General features: G+C 38.0%; 1 protein-coding gene across 3 annotated transcripts in view; it reads left to right on the top strand.

Annotated features, from left to right (window-relative positions):
• The window catches only part of LOC120515667 (trichohyalin-like), a 974,785-nt gene that overhangs the window by 503,172 nt on the left and 457,852 nt on the right, over positions 1-13,761 (top strand). The gene's annotated exons all lie outside the window — the stretch shown is intronic.

Consider the following 13,761-nt stretch of genomic DNA (forward strand, 5'->3'; position numbering starts at 1 on the left):
GGCTGAATTTGACACCTCAATAACACAATTGTCCCTTTATTTCCTACTGAGACAGCTATACCATTCTGAAAAAAAATAGTCCTTATGTTGTAGAACAAACCAAATATACCTTTCCTTTTGGTCTTACGAAAAAGTGTCTTCTTGTAATCTGAGTAATTTTAAATTTAAGATATTTATAACAAACAAATTTATTTAATTACATATTACCATGTTTATTTAAAAAGAAACAGTGCTACACTTACAATGACCTTCCATTAATTCATTCCCTGAATCTGCTTAGTCCAGTGTAGGGTAAATGGTGGGCTGGAGTGTATCCTAGAAGCACTAGAGCAAAAGTGTCAATAATCCTTGGATGGAATATCACACAACCACACATTGAGCCAATTTGAAAATGCCAAATAATTTAAAAAGTCTATCTTGAGGACATACAAGTATATTGGAATCCCCAAGCACAGCCATCTACACAAAGGAGGTGACACTACAGGGAATCAAACCAGGTCCCTGGAACTCAACTGTACTAATTATGGAGATACAAAACAAGGCACAGCTTACTGAGGCTGATGTCTCCCACAGCATCTTTAAGTTATCAGCCCTATCATTTATCATGCTGTAAGAAAACTGAAGAAACTCAAGTGGTCATTTGTCATTTGTGACAAACACAACAGATGTGATTTATTCAAACTAAGACAAATATGTTATACATTAGTTTTCAGAACACTAAAATAACAGTAAATGTTCTGCATGTGTAGTTTTATTTATTTCTTTTTTGTTGATGCAGTGATTATGATCTCAGAACAATCCATGCTGTAAATAAAAGCATGTATTTGTTTACATTACTCACGTTGCAATTCCATTTTTCCCATTGATATAACCATGTCAGTCTCTCCATTTGTCCGTAAGAAACAAATCAGCCCTACAAGGACGAGATTTATTGAAATACGGCACTCTTACTGTTCAAGAAAATTTGTTGAGACTTCATTCAGATATCTCAAACAAATTGCGCTGTTCAAAGGTTTCCTCCCTTGAAAAGCATTGGTGAATTAATAATCTCATTCATCTTAAAACAGAGAAACATTTATTGTGACTTTACCAATGAATTAGTTTATGGTTTTAGTTTTACCAAAGGAGAGCAGTTGCTTGAACTTGTGTATTTCGTATATTTTCCTGTTTAATTCATCTGACAGCCACTCGGAATCCCCAATGCAAAAGAGTTAGACAGACATCGGAGAAGGAGCACGCTGGGAGTTAACAACAGCAGAGGTACAAAAAAGTAATTTCTCTGGAAATAAATGAAAGGTGAAAAGTAATTATGCAAGCATATATGAGACATAACTGATTGAACTAATATCTACAGATTATTATTGTGAAGTGCTAACGTTATCAACTTGCAGATAAAAGGAGAATTTAGAAATGGAACTGTAGTTGATCTGCGAGCAGAAGACTGGAACTGCAGGGCATATAACAAGGACCATACTGGCCGCTAATAGCCAAGACAAGCCAAAATTACAGTTGGCACCATGCCGGTTACTTAGCAGTATAACTTATAACCAACATAACAGTGTGGCACTTGACATCCCTGCTGTTCCATCCAACTTTGCAGTGCATGGCATCATCACATCACTGCTATGAAAGATAGCATCATTCTTGGGAAGTTGTTTTAAGTTTGGTCCGAATAAAAGATCTCCAAAAAGAGTAAATTTAGCTTCTCAAAAAACAAAGAACTGCGGTTTTGTTTGGCAGCGGCTACATTTTTGTTTGTGCCCACAAGTACTCATTAACCTAGTGACTCTAGATGGGCATAATTTGACCACTGCTAGTCTTTATGAAGATCCTTTGGAAATTTTCTCTTTTTAACAAACTTAATTATTTCTTGCTCTAGTCAATTCTAAGATTGTTTGGAAAGGTTTTATTCCAACGTGTTCTTAACAGCATTAAATTAAAACATTCTTTCTTTATCCCTCCCCTCCTATATTTTGTTTTCTATAAAGCAGTTTTATTGCAGGACTTAAAAAAAAAGTTGGTCTGGGACTTTATATATAGTTGTAAATATATTTGTGGGTGTATGTGTTTATTTATATATATAATATTTTATACTGTAAGTATAATAATAGTCTATAAAAGTCAAGGCCCACCAGTTACTCTGTTACTTGAATACTGTTATTTTGCAATCACTTTTTATTTTAAATAACATCATTTCATGTAGGATTTTGCAGCAGTCTTTGTACAATGTTTACATAGCATTTTTGTTTTTACTTTAGCCAGATTTAAGTTAAAAGTTTGTTTTCCCAAAGCAATGTTTTATACAACTGATAAAAAGTGGAGCCACAACCGGCAGAAAGATAAAGATTTCTTTATAAAGAAATTATTAATATGTCATCTTGTTATTTTTATTGGCCTGCTTTCCTAGAAAATTAAGTCAGACATTTGTATTTGTTTAATGTGCTTTTAGGACCTTTATGCAGGGGGGATGTCTAATAGGTTAATGGCAATTAGAAGGGAAAACATAATAATAATAATAATAATCATAATTATAATACCCAATTTTTCTTGCATGATAAGAGTTTAGATAGTAAAAGAAAAAAATGCTACTATCATGTTTAGTCGGACACACATGGGGTTCTAGACAACACATTTTATAGTTAATGGCAGAGATTTTATAATTCTTTTTTGGTTGGAACCTGAAGCAGGAAAGCTGAAAATTGTCACAAATTGTTCACTGCATTGCGAGGGTAAAACCAGGTTCAACAACACTAAAAAGCTAGAAAATCTTTTCCGATTTTGCTTTTTGTTTGTTTGTTGTTTAAAATTTAAGTCTGTCATGAACATTTTTCCTTTGTTTTGATCTAAAGTCTGAACACTTCATTGTGCGACACCTTCTTTTATGGTACAGAAGACATAAATTCACTTGACATGATATTTTGGAATTTGCCACATTCCACAACACAAGGGTGGCAGCGCCCATGACAGAAAGTTCAAGACACAAAGTAAAAATTAATAACACAACAAAAGATGTAAATATATAGATAGTGACGGACAGCCGACAGCTCAACCCCGCCAGGACACCCCTGGAATGGAAGGATGGGGGACGGCAGCTACTTGCCGACACTGCATCCCCCAAAACACTAGATGGCAGCTCCCCTGGAGTGAAACGGTGTCCCAGATTCCCGCAGGGCATCCTGGGACTTGGAGTTCAGTTTCTTAGCCCTGTTGGGTGCCGTGGGTGCCACCAGGGGGCGTTGTCAAAGGACCTGGGGACTCATCCTTTCCTTATAGCCCAGAAGTACTGTACGTGGTAGTCACTTCCGGGCTGAAGAAAATGTCAGTTCTTCATTAGACCCGGAAGTGCCAGCCAGTCACGTGGCTAGAAGGACAGAAGCGCTTCCGGGTCAAGAACTATTCAAAGGACTGATGGGAACCCTGCAAGGGAGCCGGAGTGGGGAAGTAGAGGACAGAGCTTGCTGGGAGGTGTGGAGGAGAGAATTGTGATTAACTTGTGTTTATTATTAGTGTATTTGCTTGCCTGTTTATCGTGGCAGAGGTGCTTTGGGCACTGTTTATTTAAAAGAAGAAATTAAAACAACTTCTTGGTTCTTTTAACATGTGTGGTCAGTGTCTGTGTGTAGGGTTAAGCACTGGTATAGCGCCATCTAGTGTTACAATATACATATATATATACTGTATATATATAAATGTATTTCAGTCTGTAATATTACTGTAATAAAAATATAAAATAGTAAATGTGAATTAAAAATCAATTACACATAAAACAGAAGCAAATACAAAACAAGTACTTAACCACATATTCCAGCCAGCTACCTTATGGCTAATTTGGGGATTCCATTTTTAGTTTGGGTTAAAAAGAGCAGAGTTCACTCTGTAGCCTCTTCAGTTCTGCATATATGTGACTGTCAGAAAGAGTAGACATTGTTTTCTCAATTTTGAAAGAAAAATCCCAGACACACGTGTTTTTCTCCCCTTGGTCCAAATGACAATTGTTAGCTTCTTTGTTGCTTCTTAAGTACCACAGTGACCAGCAGAGATAGGTAGGAAGCAGAGGATGATTAGTTTGCTGTGCCATCCTTCTGGTCAGATCCCAGAAGCAACATGTTTATCCCTCACATGTAACAATAAACACATATGATGTTTTCTTTCTTACTTTTTCCAAGTAAGCATTTAGGTGCCCTATATTTATTTTCACTTTGGTCAGTGTGTTGATGTGTGGTGTTAATTTATTTCATGTTTTAAACTTATTTGGTCCCATTATGTAAAATTGAATTTGCTCTTGAAAAACTACTGTATGAAGTTAAAATGTCTGTTAGGCATATGAGGAATGTTGATACTTCACTTTTTACTATTTAGTGCATTAGGCAAAACATGGTTTGAAATTAATTTAAATCCTATCTTCCTAGTGTATTCCTACTGGAAACAGTCTGTTTTATCTTTTATACCATTAAATTTACTGTAGACTTAAGTTTTTCACATTAAAGTAAAGCACAATATGGAACTTAAATCCCAATTTTTTGTTTCACCTTTCTATGTACTGTATACTGTATGTGCAGGACAGAATGGGGGCACAGTGGTTAGCACCACTGCATCAGTGCTTTCACTGACCTATGACTTACAAACTTCTCTGTGAGGATCTTACATGCTTTTGTTGCCCTTAGGTGGTTTTTTTATGGGTAATCTGGTTTTTACCAACATGACAAAAACATGTTTTTTTGATTAAGCAGCCATCCATAGCCATTTCAAAACAATTGAATCCATTAAAGTGTCACAAAGGGATGGTTTACTGTATATCCTTGCTGCACCATGTACAAAGCAAGGACCAAATTCTGGATGGGGTATTTGTCCATCACAGGGTAATATCTTATATCTTGCCATATTTAGATTTGGCAATAAACTTAACACATGACTTTTGGGATATTCGAGAAAACCCAAACTGCCTTGAAGAACCCCCATTTTAACATGGTCATTATCAGCATGTTCTAACCACAGGTAAATAAATAGCAAGGTTGCCCGTCCCCTAGTCCGCAAACCTGATATCTCAGATCCATTGCATCACTTTGACATTTTCAAACATAAAAGCTTCTACCCCAAACTAGTCCCATGTTGTCCATATCAGCTGTTGGAGGAGTTTTACTGTCCATTATGCTTTATTTTTGTGAATACAACCATTACTAAAATGTGTTCTCCTGATGTTCCTTTGAAATTGGTAGCACCTTATCAGTCTAGCACTTGAGCATTGAAGAAGCTATTGACTTTGAAGACATCATTGTGAACCAATTTGAAAAGTTAGATAAGCAAGGGAGTGCAATGTAGGTGATGAGTGTTTGAGTGAGAGCCTCCACACTGACCCTGGATGTGATAATGGAGCCTTTAGAGGAGAAGTGAAAGCTCGGCCACGAGCAATGCAAGAGCCATTTTGCCAAACTGGACATTTATATTATTGTATCACGTTGCTATGTGCTAATTGTAAAGATCATAGTAATCAAAAGTGAACAAAGTGATGTAATAGTGTTATTTCATGCAAATACAATGAGAGAGATATGCAGAATTGGCATAAACCAAAGTAGAAGCCTGGAATTCACTGCAGACTGCCAGTTTTATACCAATTATGTGTCAGCCATTCTTGGCCATTAACACTGGAACACCAATTGGCACTGACTTTTAAATCTTTAATTATTTCATCAGTGGTGTATTTCACACTCTTGTCATTCCTTGACGTTACCTAAATTGCTACGCTTCAAATGTTGTTGAAACTCTGAAATTCTATTCACAAAATGTGATTTGGGATATTTTTCTTTTTTGTTTCTTTTTTTAAACAAAAGACCCCCTAGTGCTGATGACACCCAGGTATGAATCGCTATCTCACTCCTCGCTAACAGTTAATTTTGTTTGCATATGTTGTTTACTTTGACAAATCTCCTGCTACATTTATTGACATTGCTGAACACTGTTTCTTAGATGTGAATTGCTATCTGTCTTTAGTAGACAACTATAAAATTGTAGCTGCCCGGTGCTGCTCAGAGTCACACTGTCGATATGACGGGGATATATTTATTTTTTCAATGAGGATTCAAGAAATGCACCCAGCCTTGGCCCAACCCCCACACACTCACAGACAGAGACAAGAATCGAACAAATGAGTGAAATATATTAAGTGTAATATCAAATATAAACAACAAAAATCAGACAACCCACCCCTTCCCCTTTGGCAATACAAATATAGCAGAAAACAATCGACCCCGATAATAAATACTCATGAGAATGTCCCTATCACAGTTCCAATGCTGCAGAAATTGATGAAATGGTTTGGAGTAAAGATGACAATGACAATCTCAGGAACAGCTTCCGTAATATATAAATGAAACAGTCCTACCAATAGTCCTGAGTGGTGAGGGGTAAGATTTGTGAGAGAGCTCCCTCTGAAGACACAACGACTAATCCACCAGTACTCACACAATAGGCAAGCACGAGACAGTCCATTCATCCTTGCGAGAAATGATCCAGGGTATAAATGACTACACAGTGGTTACATTGCACGGGGCACACAAGATACACAGAAACACAGACCTCCTCCTGCTGTTTCGCCGGCCCTTTTTCAAGTTTCCCACTGGCCCTTCTTGTCCCCAGCAGACCTGAGCCCCTTTCAGACATCCAATGAGGGCAATCACCTTTGGGGGCTGCTGGGAAATGGAGTCCTTCCGGGGTAGTACTGGTATGAATCATTGTCTCTCTAATCGCTAACAGTTAATTTGGTTTGCATATCCTGTTTACCCTGACAAATCTCCTGCCACTTTTATTGACATTACTGAACACTGCTTCTCAGATCTGAATTGCGATCTGTCTTTAGCAGACAATGATAAAATAATCAGCAAAAAAATTGTCACACTTATAATCACTCATATTGTTTCACTATACATAATGAAGAAAAAACAAATCTGCTCCAGTTATTTCAGCCTAATAAAAAATGACTATAATCTAACTTTAAATGTCTAAAAACTCACTTTCGAATATGAAGTACACAGCAAGTATGAATTTGACATATGGAAGGGAGAACATCTGAAGTGGCACAAACGAAGAGTACAGCGGTGGTTGGAGGCTCAGTTACACATTTTTCACTGACATGGCAGCACCAGCAATGAATGTAAATGCAAGAATAAATGGTGGACGTTCTGTGTAAAAATCAAAGAACTGATGCAAAATAGGACTTGACCCTATTTGAGACACCTTTTAAAAGAAAAAAATATGATTGTAAATACTTGTTATCCAAAGATTCATTTCTCCCAGATTTGCATTAATATAAGTATAACCCATTTTGGAACATCTGCAGTTTAGTTGCTGGCCATACACAGCACAAAAACACATTCAGAGAGGCCTATTGCACAGGAGAGAAACTTCATATTTAACAATAACAGATTTGTGATGTCCAGAGCTGCACGTACGCTACACAGAATGGATCATTGTAAGCCTACCCTGTGTCGAGAGGTGTGAAAAAGCCATTGAACTCCATTCGTGATGGGGATCGGGGGTCGCAATTGCTATCCATGAATTAGAAATTCCCAGTAAGTGTTGGTCATAAGTTCACACTAATTAAGTCCCAGTCCTTTTTACACACTGGCTGTCGCTACCAATTTAATGGTTTAGTGAGGTCCTCGGAGCTGCCCTGCTCTGGTTACTCTTGGCCTCTGTCAGAGCATCTAAAAGGCTAATGAACTTGACTAAAGAGGAAGTAAAAATCATAATAAGTTTTCTGTAGGTATACCTTTAAAGAAATCATTACTGAGTCTTGAGGACCAAGTGCAGAGTGCCAGTACATCTGCCTGACCCCGTCTTTCTCCACTGGATCCCCAACACTGGCCATTGTCCAACAGGAACCTAAGCCCAGTTTTCTCATATGATCAATGCTTCAGTATCTGCAGTTTTCCATCTCTATGAAGTTTTTTAGGTACATAACCCCTGTAGATAACAAGAATTGTCGGTATAATGAAATGCTAGCTTGTGTATTGAATTGCACACACAGTCATACGTATTGAATCACATGCATGGTTTGACAGCAGATGTGTACACAAATAAAGAAAATGGACAATTTATTCTTGTATTTGCATCATTGCTAGGTCTGCCACATCTATGAAAACGTCCACAATGTGCCATCTCACATGTTCTCCTATGCAAAGTGTCGCCAACTATGTAAAGTGTCTTTATTAAAACATAATTTCTACTTCAGCTGATTGAAATGTGTTTTGCTTTTCAATTATAAATACTGAAGCAGTATATATACTGTGAATATATGAAAACAATATATCCATTGTGCCAATAATTTATTTTTATGTTCACTCAAGCTATATTAGGTTTTATGTGTCTTTTGGGGGTTGAGCATTAGGGACGTGTTATGAACATGCCGAGCTGATGGACTATTAGTGAGAACCAAAGGATTCATACTGTACTTGGTGTAGTCTTGGCGGTTAAAGGAATGTAAAAATGCTTGGTGGTTGTAATGTTAATTGGAAAAGGTTTGTCTTGCATTTTCTGTATCCTCAGCTCCTAAGAACAGGGGTTTTACTTTTAAATTTAGAAAAAAAAATGAAAGGAACACCATGTTGTGACTACCAGTAATAAAAATAACAAAAAGACATGAATATATAAGAAGCTGTACTGAGTAATAGCCAGGGAGAATCAAGAAGAAAGAAAAAGATAATTTTGCATTTGTTAGGTTAGGTACCACTAAAGGTGGAAATCTTGTATTGAATCAAAACTACAATTACAGCTTTTATGTGTACATCATTTTTGCTGAAGCCTTTTTGCCAGAACAGCTAACAGGACTGGCCAGCTAACTCAATCATTGTGGCAAACTGTGAGTCATCATCTGACATTTTATATGTACCAGTTTCACAAAGACATGTGTAACACACAGAGTGTTTAAAATTCTGTTTACAACTTTAAAGGAAATTATAATAGTAATCTACTCAATGAGCTGGGAAAAAATAATTTTTGAATCCCCTCCCCTCCTAAATACAACTCAAGGTCATGTTGGGCCAATTAACCTGGTCCAGTGTAAAGCGTGGGTATTTTTACAGTTGTCTGCAGTGAGCTGGTATGATATCAAGAGCTGGCTCCTGCCTGTGCCTCAAGCTGCCAAGATGACAATCAGCCACTATGGCTCTATACTTGGATTATGTGAGTTCAGATGATTGATGATTTCAATTAACTTCTCTCTTAATGAGTTTTTGATCCTTAAAAAGTTACATTACTAAATTCAATTGGTGTTGGTACAAATAAAAAGTGCTGTTAAGTCTTAAAGAAAACTTTTTAACTTGTAGATTTATTAGAGCACTTATCGAAGTCTATTGTAAATAACATATTAAAAAAAAATTTTTTTTGGTAAAGTATGTCTTTAATATAGTCAAAGTTGTGCGATATAAAGGCAGTAATAATGTTGTAGTGAAGCTGGTAGTCCGTACACTGTATAGCCAGAACAGGGCACTCTTGTTAGGACACTAAAGGGCAGAATGGATTCTCATGCCAGAACATTTGAACTCCCATGAGTCATGGAGAGGAAAATCTGCCAGAACCTCGTCTGGCCCTATCTATTATATTGAAATTCAAAAGCAACTAGGTGGTAGTAAGAGAAATAAAAGGGTTTTGGTAAATGACATTGACTTTTTAGTTTTTTTCCTCTCCTGTTTATTTTTAGTGCTGTAGTTCTTTGGTCTGTTTGATTAATTTTGCTGTTGGGAGAACTACAAGAGCATTCCATGTTGTCACAATAGATAAGTAAATGAAGGGTTGATTAGCACTGTGTTACAACCATACCCAAAGCAGCAAGATTTAATACAGGTTAGGAACAAATACACCACCTATGTTGTCTAATAAGGTAAGTGAAAATGAGAACAAGAAACAAATATGGCAGCTAAACTAAAGTATCAGGTGAAATCATAAACGCTTTGAGCAACAGTAGACAAGGATGAGTCATTTTCAAAGTGAAACCCATGGAGTGGTACTCATTAATCTTTAAAAAAAGTGCAGTAGGTTTTAACAGAAAAATACATGAACATCTGTAAGTCATTGATTTTTCACTAGAGCATCACAAATCTTCAAGCATGATGGTTTTGAATACGTTGCAAGAGTATTCATAATTTTAAATCAGGAAACTTGCTGAAGCAAGTTATAACTTAAGAGTAGCATCTATTTATGATTTTGTAGACAGCATTGGCGCCAGCAATACACAAAGCCATAAATTGTTTTTTAATATATTTTTTAAATTCATATGTACCTTCTAATAATGAATTCCAGTTGGTGCCACACAGCTAAAACCAAATTAAAGTAGGCACAACTCTTGATTGACTGATACTTCATTATCCATATTTCAATTTACTTTTTATGTTAAATGTAGTTTAGTAATGCATAGACTTGAAAATACTTTGATAAGCAGACTTATATTACACATTATCACATCAACATGACTGTACAACATATTAGTGCTTTTATTTGAGGAGCTACAAATATAAAACTGAGTCGGGTAGCAACAGTCCTATGGGTATGATTTCATTGCTTATATTGAGGAGCCTAATAGTCACTAGAATTAAACAGAGAGTTCCTCATTCGGGGTTTGGATTAAAGTAGAATTTATAGTGAAGTTACACACTTAACAGAATACAATACAATACAGTTTGTTTTTGTATAGCACACTTCAACAAAGCAGAAACTTATTAAGATAAATGGAAACCAACAATTTTTGTTCATTAATTGTCGGACCATGCCCAGATGACAATGGAGGAGATGACAGTCGTAAGAGAGAAAGTCACAGACAGAGCCACAGTCTAGGAGACCTCAGCCTGTTGGCCGCCTACCCCCTTCTGTGATGATGCAGGTTGGCTCCACGCTTCTGCTGCATCCTAGGAGCCCTTTGAATGTGCCACCATCAATACTGTAACCGATGATGAGCCTAGGAGATGAGGACACATACACATAGCAAGAGGTAGGTGCAAAAAGGTGAACAGTGCTTTTATTTAAAATGAAACAGCGTCCAAAAATGCAGTGCTCCAACAGTCTTTAATAAATAAACGATCCAATAAAACACTGACAATCTGTGAGTTTAAAATCAAGACTTAAAATGAGAATAAAAACCAACAGCACGGTCATTGAGCCCAGCACAACTGCCTCTTTGTCTCCCTGACTCCCCCATTACTTGCTTAGCTGGTGGAGACTCCAGCAGCCGCAGTCCTTACTAACCTGAACCCCATCTTGGCTGCCTCAAGCAGCGTTGGCCAGACCACTTGGGGTCAGGTGTCCTCTTGTCATCCTTCTCGCTTGCTCTTGCATGCATCGGATCCCTGGAGAGACTACAACTCAATCACACCCACTCCTCCAGACAATCAGTGGGGACAATCTGCGACTAGGGCAGTGATCTTTCGCTCGTCACAGGACCTACAACCGAACCGCCTCTCTAACACTGGCTGTCTGGCTCCATAGCATCATTGAAGCACCTGACTGATCCACTCTCATCCCCACATATATATGATGTAGTCAGCCGGCTCCTCAGTTAACTGTGGAATGAAACATACTCATGCACACTTGTGCCCAATTGGTGCCTGCACCTTCTCAGGCGTGATTATTTATTTAAAATTTACCTGACACCACAGACCACTGATCACACTGCCCCAGGGTAAGAATTGTCCTTGCACCCTCCAGGTCAAAGCATTCTCATAACAGTGGTTTTCTATGGGAAGCAAGATCTGAATGTAGATGGCATCATCAGTTTTCTATTTTTCCTAGAGCAGCATCAAGGGCAGCCATTTACTTTTACACCAGTCAGCTTTAAATTCACCCTCAGACTTCAGAAACATAAAATGCACAAAATTCTTCTGAATTCAGCACTAGAATCCCCAAAGCATAGAAATATTTTCATTCTCTTTGAGAAGCCTATTTTCTCCAAACACATGCAAGGAAAATCATATGTCCTTATCAGCGGAACAGTTGGCTGCCGATAGACGCCTTTGTTTTGCAAATGTGTCAGTTAGCAGTGCTCAACTGGCACTCGCCCATCTCCAATTGAGCCAGCCATTTTCCCCTCCTGACGCTTACACTGTCTGTTTAGCACCACCAGGGGCCTCATGTATAAACGGTGCGTACGCACAGAAATGTTGCGTAAGAACTTTTCCACGTTCAAATCGCGATGTATAAAACCTACACTTGGCGTAAAGCCACGCACTTTTCCACGGTACCTCATGCCTTGTCATACGCAAGTTCTGCGCTCGGTTTTGCAGACTGGCGGCACCCAGCGTCAAAGCAGTGCTACTGTTCCTGTGTGATTACTCCTTATTTTCATGACGCGGCTTTATAAATACACCGTAACTAACTGCATATTGTTTATTAGTGTAACGCATCTGATTGTAATTAACTTGTAACAATATAATGGTCCAGGGAACAGCCATAGTATTCCAAATACCATAACTGATTTAGCGTTGTTACTCTCACTGCACCTTCCTCTTCTTATTTTTCTTCTTCTTCTTTCAGCTCCTCCCGTTAGGAGTTGCCACAGCTGATCATCTTTTTCCATATTTCTCTCACTGCACCACTCAGAGTATTTATATCACTGTATCTGAGTGTGAATCACAGCAGCAGCTGATCGGAAAGAGAATTATCGGTATACAGCTTCATGGACACGCTGTCTCAGCCACTGCAAAATGTTTTAAAGCAATTCCTGTACGGACCTCGTGGTTCAGAAACAGTCTCATCCCAAGAACTTTAAATGCACTCAATCAATTGCACCTTGTGGAACTGTTTGTACTTATACAGTAAATACAATCACCCCACTGTAAACTTGCACTATAGTTATAATATCGCACAACCTGAGCCACTTTATAAAGCGTATTTACATATGATGACGATATCATTTTTAAGATGAAATGCAGCAAAATATGTTTATTAAATTATACAGATAAAACTTTAACTTCATTTAAATAATTTATATTCTTCACTGGGAGTGTCGTTAAGGATAGAATAATTAAACATGTACTACGAAGATATTTCAATGTTCTTTAAACTTTTTGAAGAATCGGCGCTAAGCTTACAGATGGCTTAACGTCTATTACAGAGCTGATTGTATGGCGATCGGTTACTTTTGGAAAGAAAAGCACTGACTGCAGTGACAGCTACGCCAATATATATCTATACTAATAAAAGGCAAAGCCCTCACTCACCCACTCACTCACTCACTCACTCACTCACTCACTCACTCACTCACTCACTCACTCACTCACTTACTCACTCACTCATCACTAATTCTCCAACTTCCCGTGTAGGTAGAAGGCTGAAATTTGGCAGGCTTATTCCTTACAGCTTACTTACAAAAGTTAAGCAGGTTTCATTTCGAAATTCTACACATAACGGTCATAACGGTCGATAACAGTCGACAACGTCCGCCATTTTGAACTTTCTTATGGCCCCATCTTCACGAAATTTGGTAGGCGGCTTCCCTGCGCTAACCGAAACCAATGTACATACTTATTTCGATGGTATGACACCACTATCGGCCACCATATTGAACTTTCCTACATCACTTATTTTTCAACTTCCCGTGTAGGTAGAAGGCTGACCCCATCTTCACGAAATTTGGTAGGTGGCTTCCCTGTGCTAACCAAAACCGATGTACGTACTTATTTCGGTGGTATGACGGCACTGTCGAACGCCATATTGAACTTTCCAACATCACTAATTCTCCAACTTCCTGTGTAGGTAGAAGGCTGAAATTTGGCAGGC

This window comes from Polypterus senegalus, chromosome 15, assembly GCF_016835505.1.
Source record: "Polypterus senegalus isolate Bchr_013 chromosome 15, ASM1683550v1, whole genome shotgun sequence".
Lineage (NCBI taxonomy): Eukaryota > Metazoa > Chordata > Cladistia > Polypteriformes > Polypteridae > Polypterus > Polypterus senegalus.